This window comes from Bos indicus, chromosome 8 (genome assembly GCF_029378745.1).
Source record: "Bos indicus isolate NIAB-ARS_2022 breed Sahiwal x Tharparkar chromosome 8, NIAB-ARS_B.indTharparkar_mat_pri_1.0, whole genome shotgun sequence".
Classification (NCBI taxonomy): Eukaryota; Metazoa; Chordata; class Mammalia; order Artiodactyla; family Bovidae; genus Bos; species Bos indicus.
Window position 1 is genome coordinate 87,904,669 of NC_091767.1, and position 15,828 is coordinate 87,920,496.

Sequence of the window (15,828 nt, forward strand, 5' to 3'; positions counted from 1 at the left end):
CCTCCCACTAGTTACAAATTAAAACCATAGACATTTCATAGACAACAATCAAAGAAGATTCTCAAAGGTGGGGAGCAGAAGGAAGACCAGCTAAGAACCCTGGGAAAAGGGCATCACATGGCAGTAGTTTCTGGGCTTTCTTTTTGCCTCATACAACTCCAACTTGAAGCTGAATAACATATAGACAAAAATATCTCAGCAAAATCATTCTGTCTCTACCCAGAGGACAAGAAGACCCATGCTCGCAAGACGGAACCTTTCAGATGATAAATGCTCTCCTCCTAACCAAATCCCACTGAGAACTGTGGACTAACCCTCATCCATGCCAGCAAAAACCAAGTGGGAAACCTTGACTTCCATCCCCTCAAGGCAATAATGCATGCATGTTCTGTTTCTCAGTTGTGTCCAACTCTTTGTGATTCCCTGGACTGTAGCCAGCCAGGCTCCTCTGTCCATAAGATTTTCCAAGCAAGAATACTGGAGTGGGTTGCCGTTTCTTTCTCCAGAGAATCTTCTTAACCCTGGGATCAAACCAGTGTCTCCTGAGTCTTCTGCATTTGCATGAGTCTTTACGGCTGAACTTAAAGAGGCATCATAAAAAGCCCTCGCATTTCCCTAACTGAGCAGTATCACAGAAAGCCAACTAAAATAGAAGACTTAAACTCCAAATTCTCATAGTATAATCTCCATATTTCCAGGTTTCAATAAAAATAACTCATAATAGACTTAAAACTAAATGTAAGAAATACAATAGGTCCCATCACCAAGTTGGCCAATATGCTAGAATTCCTTTGGACAACCTTACACAAAACATGAACCTTCACTAAATTCTTAACACCTCGTATGAAAAAACTCAAAATGGTTTATGAATACAAAACCTAAAATTTCTACCAAAAAAAAAAAGGAAAAAATATCTTCAGGATCTAAGGCTTGGCAAAAATTTCTTAGACTTTACACAGAAGCATGATGCAAAAAGGAAAATTTTTTCACTTCGATTTCATCAAAATGTATAACCTTTGCTCTGCAAATGACTCTCTTAAGAGGGTAAAAAGACAAATTACAGATTGGAAGAAAATATTTGCAAACACATCTGAGAAAGGGCTAATATCTAGTATATATAAAGAACTCTCAAAACTGAACAGTTAAAAATTTCTCAGAAAAAAATGGGCAAAAGAAAAAAGAAACATTTTGCCACAAAGGGTATACGAATGGCAAATAAGCAAATAAGCATACAAAAAGATGTTCAACATGTTGCTTTCAGGGAAATTTACATTAAAATCACAATATCCCAGGGACAGGGTAGCCTGGTGGGCTGCCATCTATGGGGTCGCACAGAGTCGGACACGACTGAAGCGACTTAGCAGCAGCAGCAGCATATGATCATCTATGCCAAAGCCTTTGACTGTGTGGATCACAGTAAACTGTGGAAAATTCTGAAAGAGATGGGAATACCAGACCACCTGACCTGCCTCTTGAGAAACCTATATGCAGGTCAGGAAGCAACAGTTAGAACTGGACATGGAATAACAGACTGGTTCCAAATAGGGAAAGCAGTACGTCAAGGCTGAATATTGTCACCCTTCTAATTTAACTTATATGCAGAGTACATCATGAGAAACGCTGGGCTGGAAGAAGCACAAGCTGGAATCAAGATTGTTGGGAGAAATATCAATAACCTCAGATATGCAGATGACACCACCCTTATGGCAGAAAATGAAGAGGAACTCAAAAGCCTCTTGATGAAAGTGAAAGAGGAGAATGAAAAAGTTGGCTTAAAGCTCAACATTCAGAAAACGAAGATCATGGCATCTGGTCCCATCACTTCAAGGGAAATAGATGGGGAAACAGTGGAAACAGTATCAGACTTTGTTTTTTTGGCTCCAAAATCACTGCAGATGGTGACTGCAGCCATGAAATTAAAAGACACTTACTCCTTGGAAGGAAAGTTATGACCAACTTAGATAGCATATTCAAAAACAGAGACATTACTTTGCCAACAAAGGTCCATCTAGTCAAGGCTATGGTTTTTCCAGTGGTCATGTATGGATGTGAGAGTTGGACTGTGAAGAAAGCTGAGCGCCGAAGAATTGATGCTTTTGAACTGTGGTGTTAGAGAAGACTCTTGAGAGTCCCTTGGACTGCAAGGAGATCCAATCAGTCCATTCTGAAGGAGATCAGTCCTGGGTGTTCATTGGCAGGACTGATGCTGAAGCTGAAACTCCAATACTTTGGGCACCTGATGCAAACAGCTGACTCATTGGAAAAGACTCTGATGCTGGGAGGGATTGGGGGCAGGAGGAGAAGGGGACGATGGAGGATGAGATGCTGGATGGCATCACCAACTCAATGGACCTGAGTTTGAGTGACCTCTGGGAGTTGGTGATGGACAGGGAGGCCTGGCCTGCTGTGATTCATGGGGTCACAAAGAGTCAGACACGACTGATTGACTGAACTGAACCAAACTGAAAAGACCATCAGAATGACTAAAGTTTTTTGTTTTTGTTTTTAATGGTGACATTACTGAATATAGGTGAGAATGCAATGAAACTGGATCACTCATACATTGCTGGTGGGAACATAAAATAGAACAGCCACTCTAAAAAACATTTTGGCAGTTTCTTAAAAAAAAAAAATCTCTTAACTATCATATGACCCAGAAATTATACTTCTGTGAGTTTATCCCAAGAAATGATGACTTAAGTTCAACAAAAGTACTTAAACCATGTGAATGCTCATTCGGGTTTTTTTTTTTTTAATTTTAATTAATTAATTAATTTTTTAAAATTTTATTTTATTTTTAAACTTTACATAATTGTATTAGTTTTGCCAAATATCAAAATCAATCCATCACAGGTATACATGTGCTCCCCATCCTGAACCCTCCTCCCTCCTCCCTCCCCATACCATCCCTCTGGGTCGTCCCAGTGCACTAGCCCTAAGCATCCAGTATCGTGCATTGAACCTGGACTGGTATCTCGTTTCATACATGATATTTTACATGTTTCAATGCCATTCTCCCAAATCTTCCCACCCTCTCCCTCTCCCACAGAGTCCATAAGACTGTTCCATACATCAGTGTCTCTTTTGCTGTCTCGTACACAGGGTTATTGTTATCATCTTTCTAAATTCCATATATATGCATTAGTATACTGTATTGGTGTTTTTCCTTCTGGCTTACTTCACTCTGTATAATAGGCTCCAGTTTCATCCACCTCATTAGGACTGATTCAAATGAATTCTTTTTAATGGCTGAGTAATACTCCATTGTGTATATGTACCACAGCTTTCTTATCCATTCATCTGCTCATGGGCATCTAGGTTGCTTCCATGTCCTGGCTATTATAAACAGTGCTGTGATGAACATTGGGGTACACGTGTCTCTTTCCCTTCTGGTTTCCTCAGTGTGTATGCCCAGCAGTGGGATTGCTGGATCATAAGGCAGTTCTATTTCCAGTTTTTTAAGGAATCTCCACACTGTTCTCCATAGTGGCTGCTCTAGTTTGCATTCCCACCAACAGTGTAAGAGGGTTCCCTTTTCTCCACACCCTCTCCAACATTTATTATTTGTAGACTTTTGGATCGCAGCCATTCTGACTGGTGTGAAATGGTACCTCATAGTGGTCTTGATTTGCATTTCTCTGATAATGAGTGATGTTGAGCATCTTTTCATGTGTTTGTTAGCCATCTGTATGTCTTCTTTGGAGAAATGTCTATTTAGTTCTTTGGCCCATTTTTTGATTGGGTCATTTATTTTTCTGGAGTTGAGCTGTAGGAGTTGCTTGTATATTTTTGAGATTAGTTGTTTGTCAGTTGCTTCATTTGCTATTATTTTCTCCCATTCTGAAGGTTGTCTTTTCACCTTGCTGATAGTTTCCTTTGATGTGCAGAAGCTTTTAAGGTTAATTAGGTCCCATTTGTTTATTTTTGCTTTGATTTCCAATATTCTGGGAGGTGGGTCATAGAGGATCCTGCTGTGATGTATGTCAGAGAGTGTTTTGCCTATGTTCTCCTCTAGGAGTTTTATAGTTTCTGGTCTTGTGTTTAGATCTTTAATCCATTTTGAGTTTATTTTTGTGTATGGTGTTAGAAAGTGTTCTAGTTTCATTCTTTTACAAGTGGTTGACCAGTTTTCCCAGCACCACTTGTTAAAGAGATTGTCTTTAATCCATTGTATATTCTTGCCTCCTTTGTCAAAGATAAGGTGTCCATATGTGCGTGGATTTATCTCTCGGCTTTCTATTTTGTTCCATTGATCTATATTTCTGTCTTTGTGCCAGTACCATACTGTCTTGATAACTGTGGCTTTGTAGTAGAGCCTGAAGTCAGGTAGGTTGATTCCTCCAGTTCCATTCTTCTTTCTCAAGATCGCTTTGGCTATTCGAGGTTTTTTGTATTTCCATACAAATTGTGAAATTATTTGTTCTAGCTCTGTGAAGAACACTGTTGGTAGCTTGATAGGGATTGCTTGAATCTATAGATTGCTTTGGGTAGTATACTTATTTTCACTATATTGATTCTTCCAATCCATGAACATGGTATATTTCTCCATCTATTAGTGTCCTCTTTGATTTCTTTCACCAGTGTTTTATAGTTTTCTATATATAGGTCTTTAGTTTCTTTAGGTAGATATATTCCTAAGTATTTTATTCTTTCCGTTGCAATGGTGAATGGAATTGTTTCCTTAATTTCTCTTTCTGTTTTCTCATTATTAGTGTATAGGAATGCAAGGGATTTCTGTGTGTTGATTTTATATCCTGCAACTTTACTATAGTCATTGATTACTTCTAGTAATTTTCTGGTGGAATCTTTAGGGTTTTCTATGTAGAGGATCATGTCATCTGCAAATAGTGAGAGTTTTACTTCTTCTTTTCCAATTTGGATTCCTTTTATTTCTTTTTCTGCTCTGATTGCTGTGGCCAAAACTTCCAAAACTATGTTGAATAGTAATGGTGAAAGTGGGCACCCTTGTCTTGTTCCTGACTTTAGAGGAAATGCTTTCAACTTTTCACCATTGAGGATAATGTTTGCTGTGGGTTTGTCATATATAGCTTTTATTATGTTGAGGTATGTTCCTTCTATTCCTGCTTTCTGGAGAGTTTTTATCATAAATGGGTGTTGAATTTTGTCAAAGGCTTTCTCTGCATCTATTGAGATAATCATATGGTTTTTATTTTTCAATTTGTTAATGTGGTGTATTACATTGATTTGCGGATATTGAAGAATCCTTGCATCCCTGGGATAAAGCCCACTTGGTCATGGTGTATGACCTTTTTAATGTGTTGTTGGATTCTGATTGCTAGAATTTTGTTAAGGATTTTGCATCTATGTTCATCAGTGATATTGGCCTGTAGTTTTCTTTTTTTGTGGGATATTTGTCAGGTTTTGGTATTAGGGTGATGGTGGCCTCATAGAATGAGTTTGGAAGTTGACCTTCCTCTGCAATTTTCTGGAAGAGTTTGAGCAGGATAGGTGTTAGCTCTTCTCTAAATTTTTGGTAGAATTCAGATGTGAAGCCATCTGGACCTGGGCTTTTGTTTGCTGGAAGATTTTTGATTACAGTTTCAATTTCCGTGCTTGTGATGGGTCTGTTAAGATTTTCTATTTCTTCCTGATCGAGTTTTGGGAAGTTGTACTTTTCTAAGAATTTGTCCATTTCTTCCACGTTGTCCATTTTATTGGCATATAATTGTTGATAGTAGTCTCTTATGATCCTTTGTATTTCTGTGTTGTCTGTTGTGATCTCTCCATTTTCATTTCTAATTTTATTGATTTGATTTTTCTCCCTTTGTTTCTTGATGAGTCTGGCTAATGGTTTGTCAATTTTATTTATCCTTTCAAAGAACCAGCTTTTGGTTTTGTTGATTTTTGCTATGGTCCCTTTTGTTTCTTTTGCATTTATTTCTGCTCTAATTTTTAAGATTTCTTTCCTTCTACTAACCCTGGGGTTCTTCATTTCTTCCTTTTCTAGTTGCTTTAGGTGTAGAGTTAGGTTATTTATTTGACTTTTTTCTTGTTTCTTGAGGTGTGCCTGTATTGCTATGAACTTTCCCCTTAGGACTGCTTTTACCGTGTCCCACAGGTTTTGGGTTGTTGTGTTTTCATTTTCATTCGTTTCTATGCAAATTTTGATTTCTTTTTTGATTTCTTCTGTGATTTGTTGGTTATTCAGCAGCGTGTTGTTCAGCCTCCATATGTTGGAATTTTTAATAGTTTTTCTCCTGTAATTGAGATCTAATCTTACTGCATTGTGGTCAGAAAAGATGCTTGGAATGATTTCTATTTTTTTGAATTTACCAAGGCTAGCTTTATGGCCCAGGATGTGATCTATCCTGGAGAAGGTTCCATGTGCGCTTGAGAAAAAGGTGAAATTCATTGTTTTGGGGTGAAATGTCCTATAGATATCAATTAGGTCTAACTGGTCTATTGTATCATTTAAAGTTTGTGTTTCCTTGTTAATTTTCTGTTTAGTTGATCTATCCATAGGTGTGAGTGGGATATTAAAGTCTCCCACTATTATTGTGTTGTTGTTAATGTCTCCTTTCATACTTGTTAGCGTTTGTCTTACATACTGCGGTGCTCCCTTAATTTATTTTTAATTATAGGATAATTGCTTTACACTATTGTGTTGGTTTCTGCCATATATCAACATGAATCAGCTATAGGTATACTTATGTCTTCTTCTTGAACCTCTTGCCCACTTCCCATCTAATCCCACGCCTCTAGACTGTCACAGAGCCCCAGTTTGAGCTCCCTAAGTCATACAGCAAATTCGCACTGGCCATCTATTTTACCTATGGTAGTGTATATATTTCCGAGCTACTCTCTCCATTCATCCCACCCTCTCTTTCCCCTGCCCTGGCTGCCCTCCTCCGCCACTGTGTCCACAACTCTGTTCATTCAATTTTACCTGTAATAGTAAAAAACTGGAAATAACTCTGATATCCATTAATGGATGAATGGTTAAACATACTATGATCCTTCCATACCATGGATCACTACTCAGCAACAAAAAGGAAGGGATTATTGATAGAGCATCAAACTGGATGAATCTCCAGGAAAGATGAGTGAGAAAAGATTGAAGTCATAGTCCTTGTAAAGCCCCATCTAACATGTGGCATTCTATCACTTTGGCTATCCTATCTGTTACTGAAAGCAAAAGTGATAGTCGGTCAGTTTTGTCCGACTCTTTGCGACCCCGTGGGCTGTAGCCCCCAGTTCCTCTTATGCATGGAATTCTCCAGGTGAGAATACTGGAGTGGGTTGCCATCCCCTTCTCCAGGGCATCTTCCCAACCTGAGATCGAACCTGGGTCTCCTGCACTGCAGGCAGATTCTTTACCTTCTTAGCCATTCTCTTGGTTAGAAGTAAATCATTAGGTCCAGCCCACATTCAGCAGGAGGGTTTTTCACAAGCATATGAGTTCCAGGAGCCAAGATTATTTCAGGTCATTCTGGAGGCTATCCACCAAAGCAGGTAATAACCGTCTCCTGCTTGGAGAGGGAAATGGAAACCCACTCCAATATTCTCGCCTGGAGAATTCCATGGACAGAGGAGCCTGGCAGGCTACAGTCTATGGGTCACAAAGAGTTGGGCACCCCTTTCCTGCTTAGGCAAGTCAAAGGATCTCAGCACTCCTGGTGGGATTAATGTGGCATTTGGGGGAGAGAGGGCCTGTCTTGAGATGCCTTAAGTCGACCTAGAAAGATCATTTGTAAAGGGTCCAGCTTGTTGAAGGCGAGAGTTAGCAAGTACAGTGGACACCTGGCAAACCAGAGCCTGGGGGAGCAGCTGCCAGCCGAGGAGAGGCACCGCCCCACCTTGAAAACCACAGCTGTGGAGCCCAGAAGTGAAATCGCACTGGGAGAACTGCAGAAAATTGCCTTGGGGACAATCCCAACCGTACCACCTCAGCAGATGGAGAATGAATCCACGCATCAGACTGCGTCTTCTTTCCTTTCTCCCCTTCCCCAGGCTCACCCTGGAGGGGGCAAAACTGTTTACCAACTGAGCTATCAGGGAAGCCCAAAGTTGACTGGAGGAAAGAGAAAAATAAGAGGAAGGGAGGGGAGCAGTGGATATGGGGCTCCTTCTGCAAGCAGCTGGCCCACAGTGCCAGGCGGGCCAATGGAGGTGGAGGTGGTGACTGATTCCAGTCTGGGAGTGGGCAGTTTAGGTGTGAAGGAGACACTGAGTGTGCATGATGCCACCCACCCTAGGGTCATCCATTAGGTGAAAGGGAACAGAGAAGTCAGGGGACTAGCTGGTTCCTCCAGGAGTAGGGAACATCTATCCCCCTGGTGGTAGGGGCCACAGAAAATGAACACAAAGTGGATTGTGATCATATCTTTTAGGAAGAGTTTGTACAACGTCCCAGTTACGGTAAGAAAAAGCCTGTCCCTGCTCGACAATGCTTACCCACTGGGAATTGATAGATACGAAAGAACAATTTCTATTGCATAAATGTAATTCACAGCTATGCCTTAGATCTCCCTTAAATCTCTAGCAACCCTTTCTTTTAACGCTGTATCAAGGTCACAAGTTCATTCGCACTGAGTGTTTCATGTTTGTACAGTTAGGTGGTGTGTTGATGGATACACCCACCAGAGCATGTGAAGGGGTCCTTCTGCAGCCCTCAAAGCACTGCTGTGACCAAGCAGAGGTGAGAATGGGGTATTAGAGCCTCCCTGGAGGGATGCCTTTCTGTGGAAACCTCTGGGATTCCAGGAGGGCCACTCCAGCTTGACATCTCTCATTTACTCCCTTGACAAACCCATAATCCTCTGAAATCATGGTCCTTCAGCTGAGAGTCACGGCCTTACTGAACATGGCTGCTGGCTAGAGAAGAGCATGCCCTTGGAGAAGCTGTAAGGCTGCACATAAACTGAATTCATGGGCAACTGTCAAATATTAAGTGACATCTGGTTTCAGAAATGGCCAAGCTAGCCAACTCTCTTAGGATTTTTTATAAACAGAGAATTGAAGTCTTTGGGTCCAGATAAGCCATAAATCTGGGTTTTGCCACTTGCTGGTCCCAGGCCCTCCAGCAGATGACTCAATCTTACAGCCTCAATTTTCCTGGATTTAAAACTGGAGGTGGGAGAGGGAGAGGGTGGGATGATTTGGGAGAATGGCATTGAAACATGTATAATATCATATATGAAACGAGTCGCCAGTCCAGGTTCAATGCACGATACTGGATGCTTGGGGCTGGTGCACTGGGACGACCCAGAGGGATGGTATGGGGAGGGAGGAGGGAGGAGGGTTCAGGATGGGGAACACATATATACCTGTGGAGGATTCATTTTGATATATGGCAAAACCAATACAATATTGTAAAGTTTAAAAAAAAAAAAAACTGGAGGTGAAACAGCAATCCCTCCATAGAGGTCTTGTTGAGAGGTAAGTGAGGTGACACAGGGAAAGTACTCCGCCTGTGCCTGGCTTATGGTAGCTGCTGCCTCTTAACTAAAAACCCAGGATAGGCAAGCCAGGCTCTGTTGGCCATGCTACCCAGTTACTGAACACAAGAAAGGGGATGCCTCTATCCAGGAACTGATATTAAAGAAGTGACATCTCTTCTCTACTCACTCCCCTCTGTTTCCATTCCTTGAACCTTTTCCCTTGAAGAAATCCTGGGCTGCCCTTGGAAACAAGAGATGCCAGCTCCTGGTGGAGACAAAAACCTGCATTTGTCCCTGCTCTCTGTCTCAAAGAGAGGACTTTGCCCTGGTCAGGTCAGGGCTCGCTCAGGAGGACCATGCTGATAGGAACCTATATATATCCCTACCCACTGCCTCTCCTCCATCCGTTAAATAAGGTAGCCCCTATATTCACAGGGCAGTTCCTTGTCAGAAAAGAAGGAAGCCAAGTCCCAAGGCATTTTACAGCTGCTAAAACTCACTGTGAGCCTTTATTTTCAAAGTTGTCGAATAGCATCCTTCTTCATCTTGATGTTGATGGGCAGATTGCAAAAAGGACCATAGGGTCTGCTGAAATACACAGCCCTGTATCATCTCCTTTCCATGCATGAGAGCTGGACCTAGTCACTTTCTTCTACAAAGAGATGGAATGTCACACTTCCACGGTGAGGGTACAAAAGACCTCGTGTTCTATCTCCCACACGTTCTCTTGCATTTTGCTTACTCAATCTGCAGGAAGCCAGCTACTCTGATTTGTTCTGCCTCTTGAGAGGCCCCTTGGCAAAGAACTGACAGCTCCAGCCGGGGAAGAACAAAAGGCTTCAACTCAACATGTGCAAAGCCCAGAATCTTACTCAGAGCTATGGGAATGAGCTTGGAAGAAGAGCCTCCCCTTTCCCTCTAGTTCTAAGAGAACTGAAGATCCTTCAACACCCAGACTTCAGCTTCTGAGACCTTTAGCCAGAACACTGAATAATAAAGATTTGCCAGTTCATTGAGATTTTTTAGGCAGAAACAAACTAAAACCGCTGTGTTAGATTTTAAACAATCCTAGAAACCTCCTCCAGTTATTCTTTCATTCTCATTTAAATACTCTCATTAACATCAATAAATAGCTCATGAGAAATAGACATGCAATTTTAACGCCTACACACCAATCTTGAGTGAGTGCCTGACACTGTACCTCGGTTTCAAAATACTTACTGCTCGCATTTCATTCACAGTCCATGCTGCATCCTACTGCTTCCTTAATCTACTTTTCTGCTTTTTTTTTTTTAAACAGAGTTAGTTGAAAAGGAAGTATTGAGTGGCGACTCTTACAATACTGCCTAGCATCAGTGAATTAGAACTAGATGTGTGGTTCCAGTGCTGATTTGTTTACATGCTTGTACCCACAGGACACTGTACAGTTTCTGGGTGAATCACCCCATCGCCTTTCTCCAAGGCTTTGGGGGTTGATTAAAATTATCCTCTGCCTTCAGGCGCACAGCAGAAGGAGGCCGTTGTTTCTGGGAACAAGTCATAGTTTTTCTTTCATTGTCTTCCCAGACTTAGGTGCTCCAATTTTTCCTTTACATGAGGTTTTTATCCCATTATTGGCTGTCATTTCTGTCACTTCCTCCTTGTTGTCACAGCACAAATGGAAGCTCACCAGTCGCCCAGGATCTTTTTGTGTCTCCTGTCACCTAGGGGTCTGTACCTAACAGACTTTAAAAGATTAATTTTCTGTTTTCAGTCACAAAGGAGGACGAGAGAGTGCTTAGTCACCTTGCAAACCAGGGTCCAGAGATTATTTTTACAGACACTTTGCTTTTTTTATTTGTGATAAAATACGCATGACATAAAATTTACCATTTTAACCTTTTTCAAGTGTACAGTTCGGTGGAACCATCAACCACTACCCACTGTCTATCTTCAGAACTTTTTCATCTTCCCAAACTGAAATTCTGTCCCCAGTAAACACTAACTCCTGCTGTTAGCCCCTGGAACCCAACACTCTACTTTATGAACTTGACTACTCTGGGTCCCTCATACAGCTGGAATTATGCAGTCCTTCTGTGGTTGGCTTAGCTCACTTAGCATAATGTCCTCAGAGTTCATCCATGTTGTAGAATGTGTCATTTTTTTGTTATGGTTAAATCTTGGCTATATATATATACATATATGTATAATGTATATATATACATTTTAGGATTTCAGGTAATGTATTTGCCATTTTACCCAAAACATTTTGCTTTAGGTGGACTTGAGCGTTTTGCTGCAATATATATCATTATATGTGTTATATTAGACTGGACGTCCTGTCTTTTTTGAGGCAGTGTTCCCTGACCACCACAGTTTCAAGACTGACTCTTAGCATGTACTCTATTTTGTTTATTCATCCACTGATGGACATTTAGGCCATTTCAACGTTTTGGCTACTGTAAATGTTGCTGCTATGAATATAGGTTATTTTCACAGATGTCTTGGCCTCATTGCTAACTGAGGATAATAGTAACAAGACAGAGACCATGTGGGACATGGGCCTAATTTGACTTTTTTCCCTTTTTTCCTTCTTTCCTTCTATCACTCAGTATGGTTCAAGTAACTGAGCTGGGCACCAGGGGTGCCAGGCATAAACATGGCAGTACCCTGTGTCATACACTCCCAGACAGGGAGGAGAACTCCACACATGCTCCGTGGGGCTGGTGAATCTGTGGGGTAAGGTCGAGTCCTACGGAAAAGATATAGCCTAGCTCAGGATCGATCAGAAAGGCTTGGCCCAGAACCTTGACAGACGGATTTAGAACAAATGTAAGGCAGAAGACAAGAGTGGCATTGGCACAGTGCAACTTGTCCTGAGTGGCTGAAGTACCAGGAAGGTACATAGAAAGCCTGAGCTCGTTAGAAAGGGAGATTGAAGCCCATGAAGAATGAACTTGTGTATCTGGCAAAAAAGCAACCCAACTAAACACAATCAAATCATTGAAATATGTTTTACTTTATTGCAAACTTATATTGGGGTAAATATTGAAACCCTAAAGATAATAGAGAAGCTACCATGATATCACAACACAGTTAAGTTTTTAAAAGTCATCATAACATAGACAACAAATGAGATGTGGTACCCTGGGTTGGGATCCTGGAACTGAAAGAAGATGTTAATTTTAAAAACTGGTGAAACCCAAATAAAATCCACAGTCCACTTAATAGTAACATACCAATGTCAATTTCTTAGTTTTGATAAGTGAGCCATGATATGAAATACATTAGTGATGAGGGGAACTCAGTGAAGGGTATATGAGAACTCTGTTTTTGTAACTTTTCTCTTATATTTAAATATGCTTCAAAATAAATTTTATTAAAATTTTAAAGTCCCAGAAGTTTATAATTCTATCCTTTAATTGAATCTCTTTTCCTTTTTTCTGTTTTACTCTAATTTATAGTAGATATTCATTTTTATATCTGTAAAGAAAGTTACTAGATAGACTTACTATAATTGGCAGTTTTAGTTAACATTGCTCACACTTAGGTTTCTCCATTTTGTTTCAGTCTCTTTATTTTTTGTCTCTCTCCCTTTTAACACCCTTTTAACACCATCACAGAACCAGTATTACATACTTTTCAGTATGCCCTATACCTCATAGATTAATTCAAATGTGTAAACATATGTACATCAATGGCAAATGTCTGTCTTTGTTGAGTTTTATAGAAAAGGAATCACAAGGTAGATGATTGTTTGATTGATTGAAAGATAATCTGTGTACCTTCTTTCTTTACTTCACAGCATAAACATCCTACAATTCAAGAGATATAGGTCTAATTAAAAATGTTAAATGGCCAAATAACATTTCAGGTAATGTATTTTGCCATTTTATCCAAACATTTTGCTTTAGGTGGACTTGTGCGTTTTGCTACAATATATATCATTATATGTGTTATATTGGACTGCATGTCCTGCCTTTTTTGAGGCAGTGTTCCCTGACTACCACATTTTCAAGACTGACTATTAGAATCCGCCCTAGAATGGAGCCAAGACCTGACCTTTTCTCTCTGGTACATTCCCTGTGTGGCTTAGGTCTCCCAAGACTGGGCAGGATGGAGGATGAGTGGAGAAGGCAATGACTTTTCTTATTTTTATCTCACTGGTGATGTTTCAGTTGGACATTGGTGCCACTTAGGTGACACTGAGTATAGTCACATGGCTCTGCAACCATCACCAATATCCATCTGTAGAACACTTCCATTTTTTCAATCTGAAACTCTGTATCTATTAAACAACAACTTTTCATTCCCCATTCTCCAGACTTGGCACTCACCTTTCTTCTCACTGTCTGTCTGTTTTATTTGAATCTTTGTTATTGGGAGCTCCAGCGGGTTCTCAGAAGATGGCCCTATGCCCCTAAGACCCTAATAGTGTCAAGGATTACATAGGGCTGTCCCTGACTGTTGGGCACCCTCTCTCAGGATGCCTCCCAAAGGCACATCCATGATTTATGTCTGCTCACAGGAGCCATGCCACTCAGCCTCCCCTCTCTGCCCTCCAAATGCCCCTAGCTAGTTCTTGACACAGAGATTTCACCAAGCCAGGGTTAGACGACAGCTCAGGAGTGCATACACCCTGTTTTCCAGGGATTCTCTTAAATATCCCTCAGTTGGCAGGTGCTGGGGAAAACAGTCCATGCAAAGGCAAGGCATTCTGCAGCTTCTCTAAAGAGACTTTCCCTTACCTTTCTCACCACACAACCCTCCCTTCCGGGTCCATCTGAGGACACAGAACAGGTTCTGCTGCCTCCTTGGCAAGTGTTCCCAGAAAGTCTGTTCTCTCTTAGAAGGCGTGGGCCCTTTGTTCTCTTGCAGCCTGATATGGGAGGAATCCCCATGACAGCCCGCTGTACAAGGGCATACTTTCCCACTTTCCATTATGTATATAAAATGAAGATTCCAAGAGTCCAGGCAGAGGATGGAGGTACACAGCAGGGAGGTGACATACTCTCTCTTTGGCCAAATTTTTCTCAATGTTTTTGGAGCTCTTTTTTTTTTTTTTTTTTAATAATTTATTTAATTGGAGACTAACTACTTTACAATATTCTGGTGGTTTTGACCATACATGGACATGAACCAGCCACAGGTATACTTGTGTCCCCCTATCCTGAATCCCCCCACACCTCCCTCCCCACCCCATCCCTCTTTTTAAGCTAAGCCTCTACTTGGATACTCTGCATTGTCCCACTTTAGGAAGAATCCCTGGAAGTCTGTTTAGTCATCCCTCTCCACATTGTCCACATCTGATCACCCTCGATGTCTGACTAGGTCCCTCATCCTCCACTACCTCCTGCCTCCTACCCCATGGTGATGTCAATCACCCTGGCCTGCCTTCATCAAGAATCCTATTAGGATGGGTTAGCCAGAATCCCCCCTCATCCCTAATGGTCCTCATAGGTCCCCTAATGGTCCTTTTCATCCACTGACCCCCATCCTCCTCCTTGACCGTAAATTCCCACTTGTTCCCACCATATTCAGAGTGGACCCTGATCTCTCTCCCATTGTAGTAGGTCTTTCCTTGAATAAAAGTGGCCTTACAGTTCTTTAACAAATGTCAGTAAGATTTTACTTTTTAATTGAAATATAGCTGACGTACAGTTTTATGTGAGTCTCAGATATACTACAAGACGATTTGACATTTGCACAGGTTATGAGGTGATCACCACTGTGCATCTAGTAACCGCCTGTCTCCATACAAAGTTACTATGTTATTGACCGTATTTCTCATGCTATACAGTATATCCCCATGACTCATTTATTGTAATAACTAGAAATTTGTACCTCTTAATCTCCTTCACCTATTTTGCCCAAACCCTCTCATGGTGACCATCTATTTGTTCTCTGTATCTATGAGTCTGTTTCTGTTGTGTTTTGTTTATTTTGTTTTTTATATTCAACATATAAGTAAGATTATACAGTATTTGTCTTTATCTGACATATTTCACTTAGCCTAACACCAATTAGATACATCAATTTTGTTGCACATGGCAATATTCCTTTTTTATGACTGAGTAGTATTTCATTGGATATATATTGGGTTGGCCAAAAATTTTGTTCAAGTTTTTCTGTAACATCTTATGGATGAACTTTTTTGGCCAAGACAATACATACTGCATATTCTTTACTCATTTATCTGTTGGTGAACATTTAGATTGTGTTCCTATCTTGGCTATTGCAAAGAATGCTAATGTGAACATTGACATGCATGTATCTTTTCAAATTAGTGTTTTTGTTTTCTTCAGGAAAAACCCCAAAAATGAAATTGTTGGATCACATAGTAGTTCTACTTTTAATTTTTTGAGGAACTTCCATACAGTTTTTCATTGTGTCTGCATCAACGCAGTCCCATCAACAGTAAACAAGGCTTCTCTTTTCTCCATGTGCT